Source organism: Asterias rubens, chromosome 9, assembly GCF_902459465.1.
Source record: "Asterias rubens chromosome 9, eAstRub1.3, whole genome shotgun sequence".
In the NCBI taxonomy this organism is placed as follows: domain Eukaryota; kingdom Metazoa; phylum Echinodermata; class Asteroidea; order Forcipulatida; family Asteriidae; genus Asterias; species Asterias rubens.
Window position 1 is genome coordinate 6,135,936 of NC_047070.1, and position 18,554 is coordinate 6,154,489.

The 18,554-nt window shown below is 38.9% G+C and overlaps 1 protein-coding gene across 1 annotated transcript in view; it reads left to right on the forward strand.

Moving 5' to 3' along the window:
- LOC117294708 (slit homolog 2 protein-like) overlaps window positions 1-18,554 on the forward strand; it is a 119,551-nt gene that overhangs the window by 19,911 nt on the left and 81,086 nt on the right. The window lies entirely within an intron of this gene.

Below are 18,554 nucleotides of genomic sequence, written 5' to 3' on the forward strand. Positions count from 1 at the left end.
TCATGTGCATCATGTCAAAATGGAAGAGCATAAGACGTTCCGTTGTCTGTATTTGTACAGTGGGATATTTTACGTGATATTTTAAGTGGGATATTATTTTCTGTCACTTTCAACCTCGCGTGTAACGATTTGGCTTTTGGTATGGGTGGTACAATGGGTCATCCTAAACAATATCATGAAATAATACCAATTGATACTAAACAAAAACAAAACTGGACAATTTTAACTTTCCCCATATTTACAAATTGCGTGGATTCTACGCTGGCCAATTATTCATCTCATTAACAAAGTCTGACCATAGAGCAATTGGCCCCTACAGCCAGCCTATGGAAGAACCTCTAATTGCCAGGGATTAGGTAGGCCTACCTTCTAGCGGTATACAGTGTCTTCCCAGACATAGATACAAGACAATACACCTGCTGTTTGTCTGCAGATCGTCATCAGTTTTTTCTTAAATGGAACCAGAGAAGAACTATATGAGTCTTAGGATATATACCTGAATTCCCCTCAGAGGGACAAGGGCTTCCAGAAAGGCTTCCCACAATCCAAAGCGGATATCATCTCCATGTTTGAAAGTCAAGGAGGGAAATAAAAGGATAGGGATAAATCAGTATTTCCGGGTAGCTCAGCATCATCCTTCTCCCTTGACGACCAGCGAACTTCGAAAAAACTCTCTCTCTCTCTCTCTCTTTCACTCCTCAGCAAGCAGGGTTAAAGAGACACGTTGCCTTGGATCGGTCGAGTTGGTCTATGAAAAGCGTTTGCAACCGTTTGTTATAAATACATATGGTGAGAAAGATATTTTAAAGAATATAACAATCGACACAAACATGCCTCAAAATTGCATGGTTTTTCCTGATACGTCGTAAACCAACATGCAGGACTAACAGGAAAACCGTGCAATTTCATAACAATTGGTAAAGACCAACTCAACCGATCCAATGCAACGTGTCCCTTTAAAAAAAATGTTTAACCACAACCTGCAAGAAAAAGGAATTAGTAACTGGAGTATGTATGCACACACCAGCAAAGCTCAGGGTTTTAAGTTGTCATGTTGTATTAGTGTTCACAATTGTTGGGACCAAATTTTGGTCGTTTTACATTCCTGGCACCCAGCAGGGATACAATACACAGCCATGGGTGTAAACCAGCGACAATGTTACCCTTCTGAAAAAGACACCAGTTTTGCCCTGAGGAGTGGAGTACAGTGTCGCCAGAAAGTCCCACCAAGGAAACCGAGAAAAAAAAACCTATAATACAGTATAAAAAGGGGTAACAAAGTTGTCTTTCCTGCTTTATTACTGTGCCTGGACCTTCAGCATCAATTTTGTTTGACAGCCATATCTAATTTTCTGTATTAAGGGGGTGAATTTAACACTGATCATTTTGCAATCATCAGTCTGTTTTACAGCTGTATCTTTGGCGCCTATCCATGATTGCTCGACTGGTTTAGTCAGGACGTCTCCAGACAATACAATTGTGGGATTAATTTGGACAGAGTGGTCTCCAATAACTAGAGGGGTTTGCAGTTGGTTGGTTGGCTGGGTGTGGAGACTGTTGGAGCCGGGCTAGGTGTTAACTACACAGGCCAGGGTTTAATTGGGTACCTGCCATGCAGGATCTGTCGGAATTTTTTTGAAATTTGACAATGAAGTCAGAAGAGCTTGTAATTTTACCAAGGCTTTGGGTTTTTGTTTCCCTTCTTGGTGATGTCATTATGTGAGCCTGACAAATTGATGTGCAATGAAGTGGTGTCTGTATCAAATTCATATTGTGTGCAATCCTTTCACCGTTGAAGTTCGATTTGTTATAGGTCAACATAATTATAGATTACAATGGAACTGAGATTAATAAAAAATAATATTCAAATTAAATTGTCTCATCATGAAACCCAAATTCTTTCAAAGATTTTGCAAAAGAACTAAACAAAACAAGAACGACATCAACATCTGCAATAAATCAATGGAAAAAAAAACCCCGCAACAAACAAACAAACAATACAAATAAACCAAATCAACAAACGTTTGCTTTTATTGTTCCATAATGTAAATTGTATTTATTATATTAAAAAGCAACCACCATTCCTCAAAGATTAAAAATGTAGCAAATAAATCTCGTTTTTCGTCTTCCAATATCTTCTGTAAAAGTTTACCTTTTTGGTCATCCACTGCCTTTTGTAAAACAAATATATATATATATTCTACAATATTGCATCCAATCCCAGGAAAAAAGGGAAAATAATGTCATGTCAACCACAGATAAAACCTCCACGGAACAGTCATAATTAATTCCTTCTGTGAACACCGACTCATTGCAACATTTTAATTACAGATAGCCTTAGGTGGAAAATAATACAAGTAACAAAATTAAACACTCTTTTTAATTAATTAACCAGCGGCAGTTTTTTTTCTAAGCTCAAGAATTGATGCCAATCAGACTGTTTATATACAAAGTATATCGTAATTCAATCATTCCTGTATTAATTGTTTGCACATCTTATTAATTACAATCGTCTAGTCAGATAATGAGTCGACAAAAACAAGTGAAAATGTTCTGTGGAAGTAGAAATAAAGACTTCTGGTTGTCACTGGTGCAAATCTCTGGAGCCGAATGTTATTATAAATGATTACCTTATGTCCTTCATTAGTTTAAAACCACACTGATCACTGGTGATGATGAAGTCTCAGCACTCGTTTAAAATAACTGGCTTTAATCAAATCAGGGGGTTATATTGAATGACGTAGAAAACCCAAGCCTAGATTCAGGAAGAAGATATAATAGAGGTAGTTGGGGGTTTCAAGTGGTATCCGTTTAGCGCCCGAAAAACGGTGCGTACACTGTACCAAAAAAAACAACGGTGAAGTTTACTGCACTTTACCTGGCACCGTAGCTGCCAGGTAAGGTGCCGTTAATTTCACGGTTTAAGTTTTGCAAACTACCCCTTTAAGGCACAATTTTCAAAACTTCCACTGTAAAATTTACAGCACTTAACCTGTCAGCTAGGGTGCCTCTCACGGATACTTTTTTACAGTGTAGGGTACCACGCCCTTCTCCCAGGCACACATGTGTTTTGTGGCCCTTGGTTTTGGTCCCAGTAAGATGGTGGTAAGCGAAATTCGACATCACTATCACACTTGTGTTGCTATACAATAACCAAAAAAGACATGTTTCCTATTCACATGTGGAATTCAACATTCCTAATAATGATTTACGAACGGCATTAAACCGATCCAACTTCCACGCTCAGCTTTCTCGATATGATGATTGAACATTGTTTGACATCACAATATATAATATCGGTTGCTCCGATTCTAGGTGACGCTATCAAGGCCTATCATGTTGACTCCCAAAGTGATGCATGTGGCAAAGTTGCTGGGTGTGACGTGCTTGAGAAGGTTCAGTACTTTGACTTCTGGAGAAACACACATTTTTACGGAAAGATGCAATGCGAGACTTTTATGATTATATCAAGGGATTTTTCTTTGGTTCAGCATCATTTTTGGTCACTGAGGCCTTTAGAGAGGCTAGAAGGTCACATTGCTTTAGGCAGTTGTGATTAATCCTAAAAGATATCCCATTCCAGAAAGATACTCCAATATTAGCCAAATGTGGGCCCAGCCTTGAAGCTCGAAGGGAGCTACGGTTTCACAGCCTATCCATCTTGTCGGTATCAATGATTGGAGAGGGGGGTTGGGGGGGGACGGCGTGAAGCTTGCTGGGGGTTCGAGATGAAGAACCAATTATTTGACTTCTGGATGATGCCTGGGAACGTCTTGGAAAAGATGGCGTCAGGAAATCAAGGCCTTCTTCTTTTGGAGACGGGGAGGGGTAGACACTCTGGTATTCTAGGACTCCCCTTCAAGGGTGTTCCCATCAAGGGCATAGGAATTAGCCCTTTTAAGGTATGGTGGACACTATCTGTTTGATTTGGTTACTCAAAGTAGTATTGTGTCTACTCAGTCTACCATACCTCAAATTTGCCAATTAGACTTACCCCTTATATTTAAGCCATGGGAGCACACCTGTCATACGGGAGATGTTGCTTGGTGATGGGGGTTGGGGTGGTAGACTGGGGCATTTAAGGAGTAACATATGTCTCAGAAAGTACGCTGAATTAGTTTCATGGTTGGTACAATCATCACCAACAACCTAATTCAAGCTCAGTGGTAGTTAATGCATTGACTATTAAACATTGGATGTACTTCATATGGAAAATACTATGGTTGGACACAGAGTATGTATTGGACTATGGCATCTTGGCAAACTCTCCTGTCTGGAGAATCAGGTCGCCGCTGTCTTCCCTAAGGGTAGACGAAGACACTTGAAGCAGAGTGTCCATACTAACAGGTATCGTAGCATTTGGATGCTTGCTCTGTTTGGTCTGTCTCATAGGATAGACTTATGGACTCCCATACACTTATTAATGGTCTTATGGATTCATTGGATATAGGCTACATACACATCTTGCCCGGATGAACTTTGAGATCCTCCTTATTTTACCGATTTATTTCTTTGATCAAGCCAGCAATTTCTTCACAAGACAGAGTAAGTAATCACGATGGTGTATGGGGTTTGAGATATTGCATGGTGAGGTACCAATCTACATTTTGGTTTGCGGTAACACCATGTGTGTGTCTACTTGCTCGGTAGATTATGGTGTTTAGCTATTTAGAAAGCCAAAGTAGGGAAAGTTGAAGCGCATTCAAAGATGAAAGGGATTTTTCAAACTATGGAAGAGACATGTTCTTGTTTAACACAGGTTGTAAATGTCAACATTTGTTGAAGAGTAAAAAGTGACTGAATTGATCTACAGAAACCTTAGTCCTGTCAGCGTATATTATCAGAGATTGATTTGCTGGGGTGTGGTCACCCACCGAATACAATACAAACCACAAAGTCTTAATCATCTCATATCGGTCATAAGTCAGAAGCAATTAAACCACCGACTGCGACAATGACTTTGTTACATAAAGGATATCTTTAGGATATGTGGATACAAATGCAAAGTGGCAAGCTTCCTTTCGGGCACTGCTCAACATGCCCTAACCCCCCCCCCCTCCCACAACACCCACACCGCGCCGGATATGCAGCCGGTATCCTTGTCTGGGAATGAGGTTGTCGTGGTAACCGGAGAATGAACTCCTGGGTCACTCCCCTGGGAAAAAGGTTTCCTTCTCAGGGACCTATTGAAGATTTGATATAATTTTAAGATTACCCAATTGGATATAGTATCAGTATTGGGTCAAAGTTTGGTTATCAGCTGATGCATCATGTGGGGGGCGCAATTGGACGTGTCGTCCCCCCCCCCCCGCAGTTTTTTTCTCTGCACTACAAAATTGCTACTTTCGTAGTACTTTTTTCAATGGGGATTTTTTGTTTTCCTGAAATTGATTCAAACAGGGACCCCCATCAGAACAAATTCAGAGTTTGTTTGGAGGATGGCAATTCTAATGTGCAGAAAAAAAATTCCCCGCCCCACATAAAATGTGACCAGATATGATAAGCAGCCACTCAAGATGTTATGAATGTTTGATTGTATTGTTCTGCATACAAATTAACATGAAATTAGTTTGAATCCATGTCAACAAGTCCATGAATCTACTTGTTTTTGTTTTTGTTTAATGATGTTATTAAATATTTTGTAAGACTTTTGGTAGGTCTACTGTGTCAACGCACAAAGCAAGTGTCAACATTACCAACAGCGTATTTTTGGCCACAAACATGTATAGTTGTTGACAGGTAGGGCCAGGAGGTGGGGGTGGGGCGGGAAGAAATTAACCACCCATCCACCATGTGGCTTGCAATGGCTTTGTGTCTCGGTTGCCTTTAGTCTTGTGGAAAACTTTGAAAAAAAAACCCCACAGTGTACACAGGTAGAAATGCACCACAAGTAATGGTGGCAAGTAATGTTGTACACTTTATATCCAGTTGCAGTGATATGTACTGGCATGCTCGCTGCCCACTGCTTAGCCAGTTCCACACCTTATCAATCATAGAAGGATTTCAAAAGAAATGTCATCCATTGAGTTACGTTTGTTCCCATTTTGTTCCTTTATTTGGTTCCCATGAGTTGTTAGAAGTGACTACCATTGACCGTATAGAGCTACAGTTCAATCATGAGTGATATGTCAGAAACCCGTTTTCTCAAATAAAGGGGTCATTTTGAACGCCAAGTCCTCCGGGATTGTGCAAACTGAGTTGAAAAGTGTAACCTAAGAAAAGACGCGTCATGTCGTTTAAATCATCAGAACAGCATGTCCCATTCGCGCCGCCACTGCGTTAAGAATAAGAGTGCTTGATTATGTCACGTAACATTAAAACCCATGTTGATAAACAGTTAAATTTAAAGAAAATTTATCAAAAGACACTGGACATCTTTGGTAAATTGTCAAAGACCAGTCTTCTCACTAGGTGTATCTCAACATATGCACAACATAACAAGTTGCGAGATAATAATGGATGAAAAGACACCCTTGTCACACGGAGTGGTGTGTTTTCAGATGATTGAGTTCGGTACCTCAAAATCTAATGCCGAGGTCTCAAAATCAAATCCGTGGAAAATTACTTCTTTCTCGAAAACTACGACACTTCAGATGGAGGCGTGTCTCACAATGTTTTATATTATGAACAGCTCTCCATTGCTTGTTTACCAAGTAAGTTTTTATGCTTGCAATTATTTTGAGTAATTACCAATATTGTCCACTGCCTTTAAGTGAACCTGTAACCCAGTGGTGTAATTTTGGTGGCGCTGTATTGAACACACATTATTAGTGCTTTTCCGATGTACTGTTAGATCAAACAGAACAAGTATCCATCTCACATTTAATATCAACAGAACAATTACATTGCTTTCATATAGAAACCATTGTGCCCCCCCCCCCCCCCCCCACCCCAAGTATGGATTGAAATTAACCCCAAGCAGCCATCAATATTCTCCCATATAACTGTAACATCACAATGGAAAATTAATTACAGTATCCATCAGCAGCACACACTGGTTGTAGACTCCTCGGAGAAACGATCCAAACGCTTCCATCAAAATCAATCCATTCATGGTTTTAATTCGCAACAACACATGTCGGAATTACACAGGCCCCTCAGGCTTGCTCGTGTACACTTTATATATTTATACAAATTCAGTTTGATTTTTTTAAAAACATTTTCTTGTACTAACTGTACTCGAGGATTGATCATTATTGATGTACCAAAAGAAACAAGTCGAATTCAGCTTGTATATGAGGCGTCTCAGCAAAATGGACAATGGAAGTTGGGAGTTATTTCCGGTCGTGTGTTTAAGAGTTGAGGTCGAACGTAAACAAGTTCACTGTTGTGTGTTTTTACATTGTGATCCTTAGTTGAACTTGTGCTAACTGTCTACATAATGAATCAAATGATGCATAAACAGCCTTGAAGGCACTCAAAATAATGAAGCTAATTTTGACCTGATGAAATAGGTAAATAGCTAACCAAAACATGCTTACACTGGATTAATTAAGGTCACCCGCAAAAACAACCATGTCACTTGACAATTTGTGAGTGGTATTCGGCTCATTTCTGCTTAGCAGAAAGTCGCTGAGAAATATTTTCTGCTTAAGCAGCTCTAAGAAATTTGGCAACCAGGGAACTCAAAGCAGCGGCACTGGAAAGACAGGTTGTGGTGGGAGCGGTTACCAGTGATATCAGCGGGGTACAGTTTGAGAAGGAGGCCAAATCCAAATGCTTATGTCCAATATACTTTATACTTAAATTAGCTCTCACCAAGTTTCTTGTAATGTGTCATTGAAATGATGCATAAGAAATTATGGTGTGAGCAGAGATTCTTGCAAGTTTACTTAAACATCTCGTTACCTTGACAACACATCATTGTGTCGTCATATGTTCAATCGAGTTTTAAACTTTGTGAAGTCAGTGCACTTGTGTCGAAACATAACTTAATTGGCCGATAATCACGGGAGAATTTTAACATAAACTAAAGTGATGACAAACACGACAAAAAGCTACCATTTAGTTTGGATCCTCCCCCAATCCGATACACCTGTTGGTACTAATCCCCCAAGGCACCAGACTAAGTTCTTAGAGGCCATTTGTCTGAATGACTTGACGTGTGTGAATGAGACACGCGCACCAGCGACCAATCAGAGGGCTCGATCTTGGCATATGTTTCTAGGAAGTTGTACTTGTGACGTCATCAAATTAATCCCTCTATAATGAGATGGGACTAGATATGACCATCACGGCATCCTCTCGTGCTAATTGAAATCAAATGGTGTACGGTAACACAATTATGTACTTGAGTATCACATCCCCATGAGCCTAGTTTTAAATTGTTTGCTTGTTTGTTTGTTGGTTAGTTTGTTGGTTGTTGGGGGTTTTCAGTCTTCAGTTTTGGATGAAACTGTTTGGAAGTTCCATGTAATACTGTAGAGCTGTTTTGTTGTTGCTGAATTGCAATGCTCTGTTAAAGATTACCATCAGCCTTGTCAGTGTTTTTTTTAATACGGCACTGTTTTGCAAATAGTCAATATAATTCTCGTGGAAAATGTTCTATCATCATTTTATGTTGTAAAGAAGTTAGCACTTAAAGCAGCTTCATACTTATCGAGAAATGTATGCGTAGACTGGCTCGCATTGAGCTAAAACTGAATTGTGTTTTTGGTTGGAATGTCTGTTCATGTACTTTTGGAGTATCCTATGCAGAGGCATAAATTATCAAAAATTAGAACTCTTATGCTCGACGTTTCAAATTGACATATCGACCTTTTTAGCTTACTCTGGATGATAACTCGGGTAGTTTTATGAAAGATTCGTTTACGAAGGAGGAAGAAAAAAGGAAGACGAATGGACGAGTATTTCTCTTCAATACCTTCTTGCACCCCCTGGACAAGATGGGAAGATGGGCCTGCCGCCTCCTTGGTTACGCATCACCTGCGTGTGTATGTCTTCAAGTGGGAGTCAGGGGATCCTCCTGACGGGGAATGCTCTCAATTAAAGTGGGTCAAGTCTCTATCCGTAAAGTAACATCAGTTTATGTTGATTGAACAGTGAACACATTGTCATTGGAGAAGTGCCAGGGTATGTGGTGGGCGGGAGAAGTGCTAGGGTATGTGGTGGGAGGGAGTGAAGGGGTGAAGCAGGGGTGATGTACAACACAACCGGGGGCCAGGGGGTTCAAAAGGGGGTAAAGCAGCGAATTCTAAAGACTATTCAGGAATACATGCGTGTTGAGACATGAACTTACCTGAGGGGTTTGGTTATTTATATTGAATATCGATTGTAACTTATCCCGGTGGATGACAGTTTAATTTTGATCTCAACAATATTTTTTATTCATTTCAAAATTATGATATTTTCAACACGTCAATTCTGATGACGAAGATTGATGTGTGTAGTCAGATCTTTAACAAAAGTAAGAATCAACGTTTTTTGGTCAAATTCACACGTACATCGGGGTGGTCAGTTTATTGTTAGGGGGAGGGGCTGGAGGGGGTTTCCACGGGTACATTCTCAAAGTAAAAATCAATTAAATATCTTCCATCAGTTAACCTCATTTCACCAGGAAATATTTTTTATTATTTCAAATTCAATATGCATCAAAGAACATACAAAACAACAAATCACAGAAACAACAAAATCGAACAAAAAGACCTAGGGGCAGAATAGTTGAAAGCAAAAACAAGAAGAAGAAACCAATTGACATTCGAAATCATTAGTTTTCCTTATTTTTGACAAAAATTGATAAGAGCGTTTGAATAGTCACTTGTACTCCTGTATTTTAGCCGAATAGGATATGATACATGATTTCCTCTAATGTATACCCATGTACTTGTTAATCATCTGTTTCCTGTAGCTATGTGTGACATATTTACATCACCATGGTCCATGGCCTTCCCCCTAAAACTTCTGGTCCAGTCACTCTCCAAACTATAAGACCCCTTTTCCTGAATTAATACCCAAACCGAACCCCCTGTTCAGTGAGAAAACTTAGTGATTTTCACAGGTTTGGGATGTAGCAGGTTGTTGACTATTAACGAAGTGGTTGGTGCGTGTTGCACCTGTTGATGAAGGACCTATTAGTCAAACCTGAAGTGAACAACAACATGTTGACGAGAGGTACATCCCGTTCATCCACAATTGAAACAAATATATCCAGCCCTTCTCCTTACACCACCCAATTCAAATCAACCATCGATTAGTTTGATTAAATTGACCTTGTTATGTAGTAGTCATACATTCATTGGACTACCATGTTGTGCCTTTTTTAATGCAACCACAACTTGTAGCTATTGTAAACCATCATACCTGGATCAGTCATGACATACATTATGAACACTTTTTGTGCACTGGTAGCTCTAAAAGCCACAAAGATGGGATGCGTGCAATGTGTGTACGTTTACATTTCACTGACGCCCACTTTATGAGTATACTCCTGTTGTCCAATTTCTTTGATTTGTTGATTGTGATTAATGTTGAAACTTTCATTTTGTTTTGGGTAAGCAGTTACTCTAAATCAATAACAATACTCTGTTCCCCCTGTAGAAATCGCAACTAACAAACAAAATCATTCTGTAAATAAAAACAACTTTCATCTTTACTTTCATCTTTACCATATATGTTATTCCCTGAAGCTAGTATAGCTAAAGAATATTTTGCGACTTGAACAATGCACTCGAAAAGAAAAAGCCAGAAACTTATCCCAAACAGTCACGTAAATATCATCATCGAGGCGTGTAAAAACTGAAATGATGACATATGTGTGCAATCATGCATACAAACCTGACTCCCTTGAGCACTGATAATAAATCCATGACCTCTCTGACTCACTGTAGTTTATATTTTGAGCAAAGTTTCAATGAAACAGTGAATATTTAGATGTACAAACCAAGTTACATTTACGTCAGGACAAACAAAATGTGCACTATCATTGACATCATTCACATGACTGAATCTCTGGGTTTTATTTCATGAAAGTTAGATACAAAGAAGGCGTCTCAATGAGCCTTCCTCCGACCCTAAAAAAAAAAAACGTGGGTCCGAATTGAACCAGATTCTATGGTTCCTGGAAACTTCTTAAAAATTGAATTTTGACTCAGATTCTTTTCAGCTTGACATTGATTGGGTTCAGTTTGACACATAAATGGTCGGAAACCCCGCGGCCTGGAGTCCGGGTCAATTCTTTCCGTTTGTTTATGTTTAGGTCAATACTAGAAAGGACATGGCTTGTTTTTCACTTGCTGAGTGCAATGCTTCAGTTTCAAAGATGGAATAGGCCTAAACAATGAGGTCCATCAACTTAAACTTTGAAGGGGTTTGAAAAATGTGTATAGAATAGGTTAATATGTTCATTTTAACTTATCATTATTATCCCATGGTTACTAAATATAATTTTTCAAATAATGCTGGCACGTCTTCAAGACAAGTTGGGTATCAACTGCTATCTTTAAGGCCTATAATGTCATCGTATTAAAGATATCAGTATCCCCAAAACAAAGTACGGGGAACAATTTCCAAAAAAAGTATATTATGAGCGTTTTAACAGCTCAAGCCCGATTCCTCTCCAGGGAGCTGGACAAGTTTGCAAGCTTATAACTCACTAATGACCTGAATAAATATTACAAAGTACTGTAGAACCATCAGTTTTGTATTAACGAGCAGGAGTCATGTCTAGATACCCATCTAAACAGGACAGAAACAAATTAAAAAATTCTTATAGAATACCCATCTGTGGTTGGAGTTGATTTAGAAGACATTTGGCAAGTTGCGAGTCGGACTCCCGAGAAAGATCATTCACCATGGACTATTCGTGCCTTTAATATCCATCAACATTCTTAAAGAGTGTGGTTTTCAGTTCTATGGACATCAACAGAAAGCCATCTCTCTCCCTCTCATTCTCTTTGAATGCAAATGAGAATAGTCTCATCCTCAAGGACACATCGATAAAAAACTCTCTTCCTTTTGTGACTCTTAAAAGTCCCGTAATCTGATTTATCTAATCTTTGATTCAAGTGACTTTGCTAATCCAGTAAACCCTAAGTGCCCTTAATCCTTCGCATGGATTAGAAAATGAATGGTTCAGTTGGGGGTGAGATCTTATACAAATCCTGACATGTAGCCAGAAATTGACAGTGTGTGGATTAAAAAGCAGATGGACAAGAGCAGATTTAAACTAAATACAAGAAAAAGGTATTGCGGGGTAGGGTTTAGTGCGTAGATAAAGAAGCAGATGTTTAATGGTGGTTGATTTCATACAAGTGGATAAATAAATAAAAAGTTGCTGACCAAAGATCTTTTCATGACAATTGGTTCAATGCTTCATGCAAATACAGAGTAAATACTATATGCCAACAAGATGTCAGGTTGTTGACATTATTTTGTTGCGTTTGATGCATGATGTGGATCAGACTTAGAACTATAGCAATAAACTCGCAGGTTCAACCATTGATACAACTCTTGGGAAAAGGTGCTGGTTAAGAGAAGAAACAGGTGAATGTATTCTCGGCGTTTCGAGCAGACTCGTCTAAAACGACGTTACCCCCCATCTTTTCAGAATGCTTCGCACACAGTGTTATCACCCTTTCGCTGTTTCTATATTTACATATCTTCTTCAGTACACTTAACACTTATCAGATGCACCCCTTTATGTGACCATGCAGCATTTTATCCATCTGATGCATAAACATTCTGTGGGCCTCTAAAAGCCTGCAAAGTCTTATACAGTACATATAGTGCTGGTGATACAATCCCTTACAACCCTTGATACGAAAAGGGGGCACATCGCAAAACTTGTTCGGCTCTTACTTTTGGTAACACAATTGAAAATTCCCCCACATGACCAGCTGCCATAAAGACCATGGACTGAACAAGGTATCTCGTTTTTGTAAACAAATGTTACATGGTCTCTAGGAATCAGTTTTCAATTGACAGCCATGTTGTAGTAGGCCCATGTATCTCTACTTGGAACCACGTTGTGGTTTTAAAAAGGCACTATTGGGGATTGTGTTCATTGTCTGAAATAAGCATGTGGTTGTACTCCTTCACAAAAGTGTTGTTGTAAACAGTGTTGGATCTATCATAGAGTTAGAAAAAAAACAGCAGCGAAATCATTTTGTAGTTCCCTTTTGTTGGTGAGCAGACTAACTGTAAACCGTTTTGCCTCTCCCTTTCGTTAACCCTACAGGCGTTAACAGTTATCTAATGATCAAAGACCTAATGGAGTCACCAATTGTTCCGCAGTTTCTACAGAGGACAATTATCGCCCCATTAGCCTAAATTGTACATAACAGAGAGCTTATTTGACACACAATGGGGATTAGTCGTGAATTAAACGTGTTAGCTTTGTGTTGGCCAAGTTGAAGAATCCTATTGTATACCATAGCGCCCTATGCTATATGGGTATACCATGGGTATACCCATATTGGCATAGAGCAAGGGTCCTTGCTCTATGTATCCGGATATACCCTACACCCATGCTATACCAATCCCATAGCGCAGCGTTGTGCCTGTACTAGATTAGTTTAGTGCGGTAGGAAACTATCCCGATATGAACCCTTTCACCCAAAGGAGGTTGTTAATGGTTCCTAAAATGAGCGACTAAGCACAACGTGTATATAATTAAGGGTTAGGATAGCATTCATTAAAAACATCAGATAATCATCTGCTTTTCTATTGTCACAAAACAATTGTCACTTTCCAAGGACTTGGGCATCCATCAAATTTGCATACACTGTGTCATTATCCTTGATTTCTAAATCCACCCGGAACAAGGCTTTTTGAGTTGGTTAAATGTTGGCTTTCTTTGTGGAGTCATCAGTTGTCGCATTGAACTTACGAGACAAGCAACAACTTCAACGTCATGCGACAGCACTATTGTTTAACTTAAAGGCAATGGACACCATTGGTAATTACTCAAAACAACTAATAGCGTAAAAAGTAACTTGGTAACGAGCTTGAGAATTGTTGATAGTATAAAACATTGTGAGAAACGGCTTTTCTGAAGTAACGCAGTTTGTGAGATGTAATTTCTGAACCCTTTTTATTGTGAAATCACACAAAGTATGCAACAAGGTTTTTTTTTTCTTTCTTTCATTATTCTCTTGCAACTTCGATGACCAATTGAGCCCGAATTTTCACAGGTTTGTTGTTTAATGCATACGTTGAGATACACCAAGTGAAAATACTGGTCTTTGACAGTCACCAAACTTGTCCAGAGTGCCTTTAAAATTACAGCTGCATCTATCATTATCTGCGTGCATTGTAATGTGTTGTTGTTTTGTGCGTGTGATGGAAATCTTTCTCCGAACAAGTGTGTACAACATCTTGTAACAAGTCGCTTGGTTTTTCTCCAGCTCAGAAGTTGTGTTCAGAGTTTTCAATCATGGTGAAATGTCTCTGTACTTTATTGGGTTCCCTTTTTGAATTACGGCATTTCCGTGTAGCACTGGAACCTTGATTTACTTTGATAATACAATTTATTCATTTCCCAGTGGGATTCAGTGTTAGCCAGTCATATCCGTACTTCTTCAGATATCTCTGGAAATCTTAGTAATTTTTGCTCTGAATTGAAAAAAAAAAACTTTTTACTTTTGTAGAGCCGATGTTATCTTTTTCATAATTCATAAGTTGTGTTACCCCTAAGGTTTTATAAAAAAAAATGATATTTGTGTATAAATACAAATTACTCACGGCTATTCAAAAGCAATTTCACTGAGTTAAAACTCTGAACTTTTCAGGAAACTGTCTGCAGTTTCTTTGATGATTCTTTTTATGTGTTGTTTCTGGAATTGTTTTAAGACGAGATGAATCATGGGCTGATCATTGTTGGCTGTTGACCCAGTTTTTTTGTTTCATTCATTCATATGTTGTTTTATTAAAAACCACAGCCAGCACAAAACTGAAGTGGCACAACATGACATGACAAGAAGCAGTAAAAAGAAAATGCAGATAAATACAAAAAATAGCAACACTGGAATACACTGGTGTACAGATCTACTTAGATAGCCTTACTTATAGATATTAATTGATGCTAATTTGGAAAAACAATAAGATTTAAAAAAAACGATAAGATTTATATGATTTTTTTTTAAATAATATAATTGTTGAGGTAATCTCGACACTTGTTCAACTTTGTCTTACGATGCTTAGGCCCTACCGTAACCCCACTGTATTACAATTTTGTAAAACTCCCCAGCGCCGTGAGTGTCCCCCACATATCGAATAAAACAATTACCCATCCTCCCCACATTCTCACCCCCAAATCAAGACTCCATCTCCTCCGTGCGTGCGAACGCTTAACCGGAAGGATTTAGCACCTATATCACAAGTCTGTTCATGTCACAGCTCATTAAATGGCCCATGTTTTATTCTAAAATGCCCACAAATCCCCCGGAAATGTACTTAACCTGTTCCTTCCCCACTTGCGTTTCGCGCCGAGCTGGCTGGCAATTTTTTTTTTTTTTGGCGGAGTAGAGATGAGTATGGGATGAGTAAGTCGTTTGAATGTCCAGCAGAACTTAAACTGAGTCTGATTTGAGTGGAAATTAGTAAGATATTTTGAAGCCTTATTATATAGGGTGGACTGGGGTTTTACTAGGGGTGTGTGTGGGGGGGGGGGGGGGGGGGGCGGTGGTGGTGAACATGAATCCAAAACCATGAAACGTGACTTGAATTGCGGATATTAGGACTTTTATAGTGAGACTTGTGATAAGGAAAAAGGAACTTAATTACAACAAATTAAAAATAAGAAATGTCTTTATGGGGATTGGGAGGGGGGGGGGCCTCCGGACTTCTTTGACTTTTTGTTTAGGCGCAAATATTCCTCTTTTTGAACATTTTCCGATGACGTCTTGTTTCAAATTACGCTCTAGTATCGAATTAAATATACAGTGGCATTTCACACCATGTCAACGTGAGATTTGAAACTCTCGGGTGGAAAAAATAGTTCTTCAAACAGTTTTTGTTTTCCTTTTCTTGGAGGCCCCATTACGATTCCCAGTAGGGGCTGACCCTCTACCAATATGTGGCCAGAAAACAACAAACAACCTTTGAAATAATGTGATGATTTGAGATTCGGAGTACCTCTGCTGCATGTACTGTGGGTAGACTAACGTACTGAATCCAAAACGACAACAAGTTATTACCCTTGTTTATGTAAAAAGAAGAGCATTGAACAGAGGCTATAATTATAAGCCTTAAGCACCTTATTTACAGCCCCCCCCCTTCACAACATTAGGTTGTTGTTCCACCTAACTATAGCAAAGACCAGACTCCATGTAATTAACTGACCTTCAAACACCCCATTTGTAGTCTACCATCAAATCCATTTGTTTTGATGAGTAAACACAAAACCAACAGTTAAAAGGGAACGCCAATCCTGAGGACAATAATGTAAAGGGCTGTTCCAGACACACGAGAAAGTGTGTCAAATCCCACAAAGATAAACAAACAATCTCCATTACATGCCAATCCTTGGGGGACCACCCACTTGCTATCAATGTGACATGTGTAAGCATATAGAGCATATAGAGCAAGGGTGTAGCATGAACATTCATTTGGATTGCTTGTCCATTTTTTGAGATGTCGAATTTCTTCCACTATTTCGATTTTTTTTTATTACAAATTTTGGATAGGTGTCAAAAGAAATAACTGATATTCGAAATTAAGTTTTAATTTCTATTAATAATAGTATAATAACTCTATGTGACTGTTAAGTGTTAAGTAGGCCTAAGAGATGGCGGGGGTTTTCCCTTCAGGTTAAAACAATTGGTTCAACTCTTGAGCTAGGGGAACATTGATCTAAAGTGCTTTCATTTGAGTCATAACTTTGCTCTTAAGGATTTTTTGGGTTCACATAAAATGTATATAGTGCCTTATACCGATGTTGGCCACGGGCTGTACTGAGAGTTTGGGTTTTTCGAGAAAACTCTTTCAGAAAATATTGTCGTTGAAGTTTGGAAACAAAAACACCATGATGTCTTAGTTTGTTATTATACAAAATATATATCCGAGCCCTTGATGCATTTATATCATAAACCATGCAGCAGTATCATTTATTATTTCATGATATCTTTGTTTGCCGGCGTCCCCGTAGATGAATTTATTCTATTTCATTTTTTGTTTTTTGAAGTGGTGGGACCAGACATCCATCTGCCACTAGGGCAGTAATCACGGTACAAAAATAAACTATGACCCTTTTCGAAACCACGGCATCGGCTCCAGATTCAGCTCAGGCTATAAGCTTGGCCCCGCGGTTGTTTTGGCAATTTGCGCGTGCTTTGCGTTCTTGCTCAGGGCTTCAGACGAGAAGACGAAACCTGATTCCGAATCCAAAGCCGAAGCCGTGAGTTCGAGAAGGGCCTTTGATGTCACCCTACGGCAATCGGATAGTTTAAATGCGATTGCTGACAAACACGATATATTTGAACTTTTGCCGAGTGACTTGAAACTACAAGTAGGGATAATTGGAAGAGGTTGTTCACTGGAGCGGTTCGTAACCGGAAGTGACTTGAAGAATATTGAATATTTCTCTGCGATTATTTGTTTGTTTGAAATATAACTTGGACTAACATATCATAGCCAGTGGGAGCCGTACTCTTGCATTAAATCTTGAACACGTTCCTTTATCCCGGTGGGGCTTATATTTTGCGTCTTTCTTTTTGAAATAATCAATCAGGTAACATGACTTCAGCCATAGTTATTTTGAATTAAGGTCTCAAAATAAATCCCTCTGAAACTGTTTAGCTAAAATTTTCAGCATTTTTCTTTTAAGATAAAGGTAACTTCAAAACATAAAAAAAAAACAGACAAACCATTCAATTCTTTGTCGATTCTCAGTTATGGAAAAGTATTCTCCACATTATGTTCTACTGCTTTTATACAACTTTTCATGAAACGACTTAAAGGCAGTGGACACTATTCGTAATTACTAAAAATCATTATTAGCATAAAACCTTTCTTGGTGACGAGTAATGGGGAGAGGTTGATGGTATAAAACATTGTGAGAAACAGCTCCCTCTGAAGTGCCATAGTTTTCTAGAAAGAAGTAATTCTCCACGAATTTGATTTCGAGACCTCGGGTTTAAGACTTGAGGTCTCGAAATCAACCATCAAAACGCACCCAACTTTGTGTGACAAGCGTGTTTTTTCTTTCATCATTATCTCGCAACTTCGATGACAAATTGAGCTCAAATTTTTACAGGTTTGTTATTTTATGTACATGATGAGATACACCAAGTGAGAAGACTGATCTTTGACAGTTACCAATAGTGTCCACTGCCTTTAATGATGGAATTGCAGTATATGTACCCCTGTGTACCGTACCGTACATATAATTTGAAACTGTATCTGATTTTGTTTGAGTGTAGGCCTATACGCATTGTTCTTGACATTCAGCAATGAAATACTGTGGGCAACGCTGCAATGTTTCGCTCTGGCGCTTTTTCGGCATAAAAACCCACAGGCAACCAACTCACATAAAATAGCCTTTATCTCCAAAGCCCAAAACATCTATACCACTACGTGAATAAATCTTCCCCGCTGGGCAGTAGTGTGTCGTCAAGATC